Consider the following 14,096-nt stretch of genomic DNA (forward strand, 5'->3'; position numbering starts at 1 on the left):
ATATATATATATATATGTGTGTGTGTGTGTGTGTATGTATATATAGGCTCTGGCGTGGGTTGTGTGGTAAGAAGCTTGCTTCCCAACAGCATGGTTCCGGGTCCAGTGCCACTGTGTGGTACCTTGGACAAGTGTCTTCCACTATAGCTTCGGACTGACCAATGATTTGTGAGTGGATTTGGTAAATGTAAACCGAAAGAAGCTCGTCCTATATAAATATATATATGCATATGTTTGTGTGTCTATGTTTGTCCCCCAACCAGCGCTTGATAACCGATGTTGGTGTGTTTACATCCCCGTAACTTAGCCGTTCGGTATAAGAGACCGTTAGAATAAGTACTAAGCTTACTAAGAATGGGGTCGATGTGTTCGACTGAAGGCGGTGCTCCAGCATGACCGCAATCAGATGACTGAAACAAGTGAAAGAAAATAAGAATATATGTATATATACATGCTATATATATGTGTGTGTGTATATATATATAATATAAATGTGCAAGTGCGTTTGTGTGTGTGTGTATATATAGAAACTGTGAGAAGAGTACGTGTGACAAGGATAGTAGCAGAAGCTACAGCCTAATATTCTCATCAAAAACATCAATCTTAAACTAACTCCCCGTACATCTCTTCCTTATTACCTCCCGTAAATCTGAAATCAGAATGATCTATTGCACCCGGCTCCCCACCTCTCCCTCTCCCATTCCCCGCACGCCGCACCCCAGGAGCTTTTGTTTACTTTAGCAAACATATGTTTCGAATATTGGACATAAAATATAAAGCTTTTAAGGAGGAATATACACGCTCTCTAAATCTTTGTGTGTGAGAGTGAATGAATGTGTGTGCGCGCACATGTTTACGTAGACATACATGTATGCAGGTACATGCAATATCTATATATATATATATATATATATATATATATATATATATATATATATATATATATATATATATACACCTATGAACAATATGCACGGTGTACAAATGTTTGTGTTATTAAGTACATATACATAAAACTCACACATGCATGATATATATATTATATATACACATTTTATATGTACATGTGCGGGAATATATATATATATATATATATATATATATATATATATATATGTGTGTGTGTACATATGATTATAAGTGTGTGTGTGTGTGTGGGTGTGTATCTCTCTCACTCTCGCTCTCTCCACGCTCACACACACACTTATATAAGTTATAAAATTACAAAGCTAAGTCGGTGAAAAGCCTCTGTGTGTGTATGCACGCGCACACACATGCACACGTGTGTGTATGTGTATACATCTATATCTGTCATATATATGTAGACTTACATGCGTAATGTGAATGCACATATGTAGCTAAGTAAAATACAAATCATGCATAGCAAAGAACAAAGACGTGGATGAGTGAAGGTGCCCTAGACGTCCTCCGCTGCCCTCTATAATGAAAGAATGTGCGTATAGGAAATGCTCTTCCAGAAGATAATCGTGGACCATCAAAGTACGGAGGTTGAAAAATCCGACATTCCCACAATGATTTCTGCATATAAGAATTTATATAATCTTAAATTGGTTTTTAGTAGCTACCTGTCATTTGCTTGTCTTACTTAGTCAAAACCCTTCTCATCTCCCATCTGCTCTTAATCTTTGCCCACACCATCCGAGAGATTCGTTTATATCGTCAATATGTCCTTTCGTTACCAACCCGGCTGAAACCGGCTCTGGCTCTTTAGTATAAATGTCTGGTTTTCAAAAGTTCTGAATTGAAACCTTCCACCAAACCTTAGTCACAATTTATGTCCCTAACTCTAGCTTAATGATAACGATGTTATTTTACCTAATTCTTTGTTATATTTAACATAATTGGAAGAAACACTGAGCATCTCAAAATAAATTCAGTAACGAAAGGGTTAAGTCGTCTGAAGAACTGTCAACTCCATATACTGCCCATGTGCCTTGCTTTTTTTTCTGCTTGATGTAATTTTTCAAGGAAAGGCTCTTTTATTTTGGCTGTCATCCCTGACTATTCGCTACTGCTGGCCATCTCCTTTCTGTCTGTCTCCAAGACAGTAGTGTGCTACTAATAGCTGTGGCTTCGAGAGGGGTCCCATTTTCGTTAGTTTCTGGTATCGATTACGAGGCAATTTCTTTTCGCTATTTTTACAGCTATAACTGGTAGTTCTTTGAAAAATACAAATGCTTCTGATACCCGTTTTTCTCGCAAATGATTCGTTTGACATAAATTTTCTCTTTACTCTTACCTTCCCACTTCTTTTAGACAGAAAGCTCTTAAATATCTTTTACTGCTTCACCAGTCGCATGCTCTTTCTCCCTGCAACAAATAGAGACGGTTGTGTGGATTACAGAAATTGATCAAAAACTCTATGTACAGGCAAATCCCCCCCATTTGTCCGCGTGCCATTCCGTCTCATTTTGGTGCTTACCACCGGTGCATATTGTGCCGCAAAAGTGACACATCAATGGCCAACCACGCTTCCAATGTCTGTTATTTTGTGGTACACTAAGCCTATTGGATCTAGTTAGACTGATTCACAAAATCTGCATTTTTTAAAAGGAAGTGAAACTCTGAAAATCTGCTATAATAATGTAGTTTTCCACTCTTATTGCTATGAAGTTATGATGTTTTGGAGAAAATTTGGATGGCAAAGTTAAAGAGGTTTAAGAATCGAAAGAAATTGTGTATTTTCAGCCAAAAGCGAGACAGAAATTTTCTGCGTTTAGCGGAGCGGTGTCAACTTTAATGTTGTACCCTGTGAAATTTATAGTTTAGCGTCTGTGAAATGACCAGTTCTTTGTAGGTTTCTAAATAACCAGAAATACCTAATTTCATTGTAGGTTTCTAAATAAACAGAAATACATAATAAAATCAACATGTATCATCTTACTGTTTCTTTTTCTCTTCATTGATTGTATGTTTTTTTATTATTTTTTAAAAATTTGTCATATTGATATACTTGTCTGCGTGTATTTACTTTATACGTATTTCAGTATTATGTATACCTGACACGTATTTGTGAACTTCATTAATATATAAGTGCATGTGTGTGTGTGTGTGAAAAGCGTGCGTCTATCTCCAAAACTCCAAAGTTGTGAAACGTTTTCATGCTTGGATTTGTAAACTACGATAAGAATAACAGTGGTCAAAAATATGCAATATACTAACACAGAAAAATTAAAACAAAACACGCGGGTGAAAAGAATCTCGTGGTGTGAAGAATCAATACAGAACAACGTGCAGCACAGACACGGGTGAAGTGAAACAACACAGCGTGCGGTTGTCATGATAACAAGCTGTTAACGCCTCGCTGTTTGTTAATATATATCTGATATATATATGTATATATACATATGTATGTTGTGTATATATATATATATAATATATATATATATATATATATTATATATATATATATATATATATATATATATATATACAGACATACATATATACGACGGGCTTCTTTCAGTTTCCGAGGCTATAGTAGAAGAAGACACTTTACCCAAGGTACCACGCAGTGGGTCTGAACCCGGAACGATGTGGTTGGTAAGCAAGCTACTTACCACACAGCCACTCCTGCGCCCATATACACACGCACATATGTAGTATATACATGGACAATACTACATACATACATAATACATACATATATATATATATATATATATATATATATATATATATATATGTATATATATATATATGTATATACAGTGTGTATGTATTATCCATGTATATACTACATGTGCGTGTGTATCTACTATATATATATATGTATATATATATGTATGTATATTATAGTATATGTGTATATATATATATATATATATATATATATATATGTGTGTGTATATATATATATGTGTGTGTGTGTATATATATATATGTGTGTGTGTGTATATATATATACACACAGACATACTGTGTTTGCGTCAGGAGGAATGCCGATGTGGTTGATGTACAAATAGAACGTAACAATTTCACCCACTTTCGTATCCCCTCTCCTTTTTCAACCTCTAGCATCAACTCAAAATTGTCTCTTTAATGCTGTCGCTGTTATGAACTCTTCATCGCACATATCTCGTTTCACCAATGTCTAAATTGCATCAACGAGAAGTTTTGTACGACGAATGCTTTCTTACGACATATCTTTTAGTTGTGATTTTATTTATCTGTTTGTGGATTTATTCTTTTAAGTATTTAAAGAAATGTTTAACTTTGTCATAATCAAGATTCTTTAATGCTTTACATTTTTATAGTTTGGTCTCATAGCTAAAGGCTTGCAAATATTTGAGTCTCTTTTCGGTTGTTCTGATTTGCTGATTCATGTTGTGTTGTGCATTACACACACACAACGCGCACGCACGCACGCACGCACACACACACACACACACACGCACAAATACACACACACACACACGAATATATATAGAGACGAATACCACCTCTCTCTATGTGATAATTGTTAAGATATTTTTCTTAACGTGAAACCAGTGGTAATCTTAATGCACAAATAAAGTAATTTTATCCATTAATGTGGTTTTAAACACTCATTCTCATTATCCGACATTTACGTGTGTGTGATATATATATATATATATATATATATATATATATATGTATACACTTATACATATAATAAATATAGAAATATAGCTTTAATATAACTTGTCACCTGCTGAAGATAATGTTGCTGTGCTGATGACGCCTATTGAAACAGAAACACGTATTTACAGCTGTTCTCTTGTCTTTAGTCGATCAGATTGTCGTTTCTTTGATGGCATGTCCACTTTGGAGAAATTCTGAATTCTTGAAATTATCTCCCTTTATTATTTAGAGTTGGGATCAACGGCCACAGGAAGCGGAGGTAATTTTCAATAAATCAAGGATCTGTGAATGTATTGGTATATGTATATTTAAATGGGTGTGTTTGTGCGTGTTATCCTCTTCGTCCGCCTCCTTTAACGGCCATTTTTCATGCTGGCATGGGTTGAGTCTCCAATGTCTGCTTTGGCATAGTTTCTATGTTTTGATGCCCTTTCTAACGCCAACTACTTTGCAGAGTGTACTAAGTGCTTTTTCGTGTAACCGAAACTAGCAAGGTCATGTAAGAACAAGAACTAGCAAAAACAAGAAAAAGAAACAAAAAGGGGTTGGGGGTTGGTACATAGTATTTATGATACTAATTTTTAATTCAAGCAGTAGGCTTTTTGCCTATTTTATATACTACAGGTCTGTCCTATACATTCCGTATAATTTAATTGCCTTTTGATAACTCAAATCGTTTTAGGTTTAAATACTGTACTGTAAATACAGTTCTGGTAAGAGCAGTACTTTATTGTATTACCTCTCAGGAAGCAGACCCACATTAAGACCTATAGAGACCGTAAGCTCTTAAAAGATGTGGGCTCCATATGTATGTAATTCAAAATACAAATAATAATAAACCATAAATTAGTTATTTTTATTTTTCAAAATGAAATAAAAGTAACAGTAAGATGGAAAATAAAGTTTGTTCTTGTATACTTTCAGTTTATTTATATTTGAAAAGTTTTCCTACTTTTTTTTAAAATTTCAAAGTCTTTGATTAAATCTCACGTGACACCATGAACTTTTCGAAATTATATTTCCAATCATACAAACTACTTCGAATATTATTTTAGGAAGGTTAATATGATTTCTTTTTTGCCGTGAACCATTTACCATTTCTTATTTCTTTACTGCCCACAAGTGGCTAAACATAGAGGGGACAAACAAGGACAGATAAACGGATTAAGTCGATTACATCGATCCCATTGCGTAACTGGTATTTATTTAATCGACCCCGAAAAGATGAAAGGCAAAGTCGACCTCGGCGGAATTTGAACTCAGAATGTAGCGGCAGACGAAATACCGCTGAGCATTTCGCCCGGCGTGCTAACGTTTCTGCCAGCTCGCCGCCTAAACCATTTACCATTTCTGTGGTGCTCAACCACCTTCTATTGATGCCCTAAGCACGTGCGTATTTTGCTTAATGGTTAATCCAACCCAGCCAGAAAAGATAAAAGGTAAAGACAAAGTGGACCTCGGTGGTATTTGATCAGAGAATATAAACTTGACGTAAGTAGGTCTCTCTCTCTAACCGCTCAGTGGAAGTCGACTCTCGGTCACTCGTTGGATCAGTGTTCTCCAGTCAGTTCTATTCTGGGCCGCTTCTTTCAGATTGGCTATGTCCATTTCGGTATCACTCCTGATGGTGTCAATCCAGCAGGTTCTTAGTCGGCCTCTTCCTCTCTTGCCACTGACCATTCCGAGCATAATGTCCTTCTCCAGGGATTTTCTCCGCATAATATGACCGAAATATGCCAATCTATGCTTGGTGATCCTAGCTTCTAGAGACATTTTCGGCCTTATCTGCTTAAGAACTTCTCCATTTGGTGAACCTCGCTGTCCATGTGAGGAAATTTATCCGGGACTTAAACGAATCCACTTACACACAAACATCGTTATGGTATTTAACATACCAGGTCACTTATTTTATATACCCTGGGAGAATGAAGTAAAGTCGCACTCGTCATGATTTGAACAACACAAAAGTAAAGGTCTATTACAATATCATAGATTTATAAGGACCAGGTAACAGTTGATTAAGTGACAAATATTTATAAATTATTTTACGACACTGAAATGCAAAATCGACCGCAGTACAATTTGAACTCAAAATATAAGGAGATGTTATAATGCAACGAAATTATGCGGAATTTATTTAAATTAAAAAGGGGCCATTGTCGAGTTAATATTATTCTCCATAATTGGTTGGTATTTATTTGCTCTATCAGATACCACATTAATTAACCCTTTTGGCATGAAACTGCCTGATACACGCCCTTAGTTTTATAACACAAACTTCCTGTTATGGCCTGACAGCAGGGCGTGAAAGACATTTCGCTTCGCGTGTTACTGGTTCGGCCAAGCACTGACCAGTATAACCGGGAACTAGTAGTAGTAGTAGTAGAAGTCATTTTGTTTTGTTTAGTGGGTAACACCCTATCTCCCAACCATACAGCTGTTAGGGTGTATTGACAGATATATGTTTGGGTGTGTTTCATTTTATGAATTTGTGAAAGAGGTCAAGTTGCATGTGCCTTTGTACCCAACCTCCCCGTCCCATTCTTGGTTTCTCAGAGGTTCGATGTAGTTGATAACCAGTGATCAAACTAACCATTGCACACAAACGTACAAGCGCTCGCACACACACGTACGCTCCCCCATACAGATACACACATATATGTATGTATTGTTATTTTGGGGAGGGTCGGTTTACCAACAAACACATTTTGACTTTATTGTTATTATTAGTTTATTTGTCAGAGTTCTTTCGTCTCGTCACACATCCTGTGACCATTTCAAGGACTACGTGTTCTTCTCCCGGACGCGTGTGTCATTATTAGCGTAATGACCCACACAAGACATAACAAGATTTGTTTCAACACACAATTTCCCATGTGACCGCGTGTGTACTGTTGACGATATTTTTTCTCTGTCTTACCTTCTCTGGATCTTTCCTTCTCCTATGTTTCCGACGAAGAGCTCCACTCGAAACGTAAAGTCCTCCTTCATCTCTTCCTTCCTGAGCGTCCAATAATACTATATTTGTTCCACGTCCTCGCGTTGTTGTGTTTTCTCTTTGTGTTTTCATGTTTGGATTAAATATATATATATATATGGTGTGAATAAAGGTGCACAACATATAACCAATATTTAGAAGACCAAGCTTATCTTCATTGAAAGAGTATATTGTGAAGAATTGTCCATGTATTTTATTTTAGTCAAATATGATTTCTGTTGGTCGCCATAGTTTTGAGGATTACAGAGTATACGCACTCAACATACGGATATACGCTTGTGTGTGTGCGTGTGATTGCATGTGTATGTGTGTCTGTGCTGACACATATGTGCGAGTGCATGCACTCGTGTGTATAGGTGAATGGAAATGGTAAGGGACGCAAATACTGCTGCGCTATTCTTCGTGACTCCTACGAAATTGGATAATTACTGAAGATTTTGAAAATACTAACTGAGCGGCTCATATTCCACTTATATTATCACAGTATATTAATACAAGCGCGCGCAATAGACAGACAAGCAGTGAGACACACGCATGCGCATGTATGCTTATTTTACACACGAGAAAGGGTAGAAAAGTTCCTGGCGTCAAGGGTGTCATGAAAGGGTTATTTGGAGGCTCTCAACCTTCCGAGTTACGGGGCTTAGAAAAACTGAAGGACCACTACAATAAGTGTGTGACTCTGAGAGGGGAATATGTTGAATAAAATCACAATTAACTGATCCCTCTGTATTTTCTCTTACCCAAAGTCAAATATAAATATATATATATATATATATATATGCAATAAAGGGTGGAATATAATTGCATATTCCACCAATTATATATATATATATATATATAATATATATATATATATATATATATATATATATATATATTATATATATATATTATATTATATTAAATTAGAGATAAAACCACTATTAGGCAAATCATACAATGAAAAACTTAAGCCAATACATAAGATTAATTAATTTATATTATTTGAATATATATAAAAATTATTAAAAAAATTATTAAAATATATATATATATATATATATATATATATATATGTATATATATATATATATATATAATATATATATGTATATATATATATGTATATAACGTCACATGTATGTATGTATGCAATCGAGGAGGTACTGAAAAGTTCTTGGCTTTGGGTAACAGAAAATACAGGAGGATCAGTTAATTATATATGTAATGTATGTGTGAATGTCTGTGTATTTAAATACTTATTAAAGTATGTGCGCATGCTGGTACATATTTTACGTTATAAAGCTAATATTGATAATCGGACGCTAAAGTGAACTCCTATTGTCATATTCCTACCTAAATAGTGTTGAAAAATATTTTCTATGACATAATTAATACTTACGTTACTTATGTGGGATTTAGCTTAATCTGTCATCAAATTTGAACTAAAATTGAATTCCAATTAAATTTTGTCACGTCTCAAAATAAATAGTAAAGATTTCTGACTTATGAACAAAGATAAAAATTTTATGAGATTTACACTGAATCATGCATTAGAATGATAATTATTTTGTTTACTCTAGAAAGATAAAACTGGAAGTCGAGAGCGGGGCGATTTGAACTCGGAACACCACTAAGTAACTTACTCTGCTGCCGACAGTCTTTTTCTGTCGATTCTGGCAGAATCATTAGCACGCCGGGCGAAATGCTTAGCGGTATTTCGTCTGTCGTTACGTTGTGAGTTCAAATTCCGCCGAGGTCGACTTTGCCTTTCATCCTTTCGGGGTCGATAAATTAAGTACCAGTTACACACTGGGGTCGATGTAATCGACTTAATACCTATGTCTGTCCTTGTTTGTCCCCCTCTGTGTTTGGCCCCTTGTGGGTAGTAAAGAAATAGGTATTTCGTCTGCCGTTACGTTCTGAGTTCAAAATCCGCCAAGGTCGACTTTGCCTTTCATCCTTTCGGAGGTCGATAAATTAAGTACCAGTTACGCACTGGGGTCGATGTAATCGACTTAATCCCTTTATCTATCCTTGTTTAGCCCTCTTTGGGCAATAATGGAAGGTGTAGAAAGTCGGTGTTGTACATGTACAATGATTCTTTAAATTTTAAACCGCCAGTCAAAGACACACACACACAGACTAATATACGAACGTAGATACTGTTGTAAAGCGGATGGGTAATTTTGCTTATAAACACACGCGCTGGTTGTAGATAATGAGAAAGAAAAAACTGAAATCACCGAAAAAAAAAAGACAAAACAAGCAAAAAATGCAGTTGTGTGATGAAAAATTTATGACAAACATCAGTAATTAATTGATTGATTTGTTAGTAATAGAATGGAACAAGACTGGATCGATGCATTTTATTGGTCAAACCAATTCACCCAAGGTAAAATCATACTGAATTCCAATCTCTCAAAGAACGCTTACATGAGAACCAGCTCTTCAGTGACGCCTCACAACCAACTGGGTTTAGAGATGAAATGTATAATTTTCTTATGTTGAGATCTTTAACTGAGAATTCATGAAGATGCTTGCGATACATAAGCCTTCACTCTTTACTGAAACCCCTTCCTTTTCATGACCTTTCAATAAAAACACAAAATAGTCATACATCAACTTATATTTGTAATTGGCGCCAAGACATGCGACTTGACTTGTAAAACGACGTAATACGAAAAACCATTTGAGAAAAATTTATTAGCTTATATAATCTGTTTCAAAAAATGGTTTGGACTTATTTTCACATGCATTTTGTATGATTTTCCACTTCAGCACTGGTTTTTTGGGTAGCTTTCTTTTTTTTATTAAAATTCTTACATGCTTTTAAAATATGTTCGCTGAGATAGACCAACTGAAGTTCAAGTATATTTTTACCATTAAAATTCCCTTTTAGCATTCATACTTCTCTTGTATAAAGTAATAATTATTTGTTCACATTGTTTGGAATTTTAATTATGTATTATATTGTAGCTTCGAGGTTTTAATGATGTGGTTGTTTAGCTTTAGAGTGACATTGTAGGGTAGATGTGAGAGGCCGGATCCGGCCAGTTTGAACATAAAATAGGTAGAATTTTTGGGCTGGATATGTTCGGTTTGAATATAAAAGAGTTAAAAACGATGTAAGGTCGAAAAAGACGTAACTCGAAATGACGTAAGAGGAGATATGCCTGTATAGTAAAAGTAACACACCTTTTTTCTTAGGATTCCTAGACTATGATAAAAATGATACAAATGTAGTTCCTGTTGATAAATCCATGGCGTAAGGTCGGAAAAGACGTAACTCAAAGCGACTTAAGTTGAGGTATGCCTAAATAGTGAAAGTAACACTTTTTTTCCCGGGATTCCTAGACTATAATGAGAATGATAATCTACGTAAATCTGCTAGATAAGAACTTGTCCCTGCTGATAACCCAGTTATATCTCTGCTTGGTGCAGGCTTATCATGTTAGCTTTAACGGGAAATTATGCTATCTGATTAGCTATCCATCTACTGGACTTTAAAAAAAAATTGATTATCAATCAGTTTGTTTTTATCTGAACTTTATTTACGTTTATATTCGTTCCTGCTACAAGCTCAAGCCGTGAAATTTTGGGTTTTGGGTTAGTCGGTTATATCGATCCCAGTGTTCAACTGGTACTTATTTTATCGACCCCGAAGAGTTGACAGGCAAAGTAGACCTCGACGGAATTTGAATTCAGAACATAGAGACAGACGAAAATACCGCAAAGTGTTTTGTCCGACGCACTAACGATTCTACCTGCTCGCTGTCTTGTTTGCGTTTATAATATTAGAGATAAGGTGAGGCGATGTGTTGGCAGAATCGTTAGGTCGGTGAGTATTAAGTTGTAATAAGTTAAGTAAATTTTAATTAATTAAAATTAGAATGTAGTGGGTGCGGGCAGCGAGTCTAGTCTTTAGTGATATTACGAAAAACCCGATAATGACTTACACACACGGTGTATATATATATATATATATATTATAATATACATACACGTGTATATAATATATATATATATATATATATATATTTATAGTATATGTATAATATATATATATGTATATATATATATAGTGTGTGTGTGTGTGTTCGAGTCAGGACGCCATGATAGATCGTTAGACCTACACGCATTTTTTTTCTCTCCTTGTTTTTTTTCTGTGTATCTTTCTGTCGATGAGCGTAGGCTCGAAACGTAAAAGACTTGTTCTATTTCTATTCCTGAGCGCTATACTAATACATTTGTTTTTGTATTCCACCTGCCTTCGTCTTTTATTTATTTTCGTAAACCTTCCCGTTATATATATATATATATATATAGTATATTTATATAATATATATATATAAATATGTATATATGTATATATGTTATATATGTATATATATATGTATATTATATTATGTAATATATATATGGTATATGTATATAATATATAAATATGTTATAAATGTATATCTAATATATGTATATGTAATATATAATATATGTACTGTATATATAATATAGGTATATGTATATTATAATAATATATGTATAATATTATTATATATGTGTTATATATATATATTCCTCCACCTCACTTTCTATTTTGTATCATATCTAAATTAACTATTAATTATTCTCTCACACCGTCTCCGATGAAGGGATATGATAAATAAATATCCCGGAAACAGCTGTAAGACCTTCTATCTATAAATGTTCTAAAATCTACTCAGCCTTGGTTTTTATCTCATTACGGAAAAAAATTATATATATATATGTGTGTGTGAGTGGGTGTGTGGGTGTGTGTGTATTCTTTTATTTTTATTTGTTTCAGTCATTTGACTGCGGCCATGCTGGAGTACCTATGTATATATGATATATATATATAAACATTAAAAAATGCCACCCACAGGTGCGTGGGGGTATGGGTATGTTTGTAAGCGTGTGCGTGTGTGTATGTGTAATGCCTTCAATCTGTCCTTCAATCCTGCGACGAACTGGCTTCCTGCTCAAGGAGAGTGTTGTGATCTCGGTTACTCATACGCCATGGGAACCGGGCAATAGGATTTACATGTGGGCGTCTTTGTGTGTATACATATATACATACATATGTATAGTCATAAGAATGGAGTCAAACCAAATAGTAATATTTTGAAATCATTTAATACATATATATATATATATAACTCATGGCATGAACGACATACTCTACTGATTTAATTTTATTATGTATAATTAATTATAATTATAGATCGTTAAAAGAAGTGCCCCAGCGTGGCCGCAGTCGAATGTCTGAAGCCATTTATTGAGAATATGTGAAGTAGGAACACTAGAAAGCTTTCGGGAACTATTTTTCTTCTATCTTTTTAATTGTGATTGGACTACGGCCATACTGGGGCACCGCCTTGTCGAATAAATTGACACCAGTACTTATTTGTTTTTTAAGGCCTATTTATTCTATCATGCTGTTTGCTAAACCATGAAGTTACGGGAACGTAAACCAGCCAGTACCGGTTTTCAAGCACAAAAACGAAGTCATGCATGCATACATACGGAATCTTCCGTCGAAGATGACATGTAAGTGTTCAGTTTTTGCTGAACTATTTGTACAGATGATATGTTTATAGTGGTCAAATGTATGTGCTGTACATTAGTCCACTCCCTCCATCAATTCGACATTGTCTGAACATGTGCACAAGATCGAACTGGGGTCGCAGGGTAACGTGAAATGAAGAGTTTTACTCAAAAATACAACGCGAGCTCTGTCCAGGAATCGAACCCACGGTCAAGCGATTGTGAGTACAATACCCTAACCACGATACTTTCTCTATCCGTCTAATATCCTAAACCGCTAATTCGACCGGTGTTTCAGATTTGCTCAAAAATACAATGCGCGCTCTGTCCAGGAATCGAACCCACGGACAAGCGATTGTGAGTGTAATACCCTAACCACGATACTTTCTCTATCCGTCTATTATCCTGAACCGCTAATTCGAGCGGTGCTTCAGATAAAATACTAGCACAAAAGATGCATGCGCGCGCACACACACACGTTATATTACATCAAAATATTACTTATAATTATATACATTCTCAATAAGGCGACGAACTGGCGGACTCTGTCCTTCAATCCTGCGACGAACCGGCTTCCTGCTCAAGGAGAGTGTTGTAATCTCGGTTACTCATACGCCATGGAAACCGGGCAATAGGATTATCATGTGGGCGCCTTTGTGTGTATACATATATACATACATATGTATAGTCATAAGAATGGAGTCAAACCAAATAGTAATATTTTGAAATCATCTATATATATAAAACTGTAGTTGTGTGAGTGTCTGTCTCCTACGATTTAGATTCCTAACTCCTCCCACATTTTGCGGTGCAGTTTAACCAAATTCGGGTATCTTATAGTCGTGATTAATATCGAGCCCGCCTGGCTATTAGCGCGCGTCTACGATGAGTCTACGATTTTAAAAATAATTTAACATAATTTTTT

This window comes from Octopus sinensis, linkage group LG7, assembly GCF_006345805.1.
Source record: "Octopus sinensis linkage group LG7, ASM634580v1, whole genome shotgun sequence".
In the NCBI taxonomy this organism is placed as follows: Eukaryota; Metazoa; Mollusca; class Cephalopoda; order Octopoda; family Octopodidae; genus Octopus; species Octopus sinensis.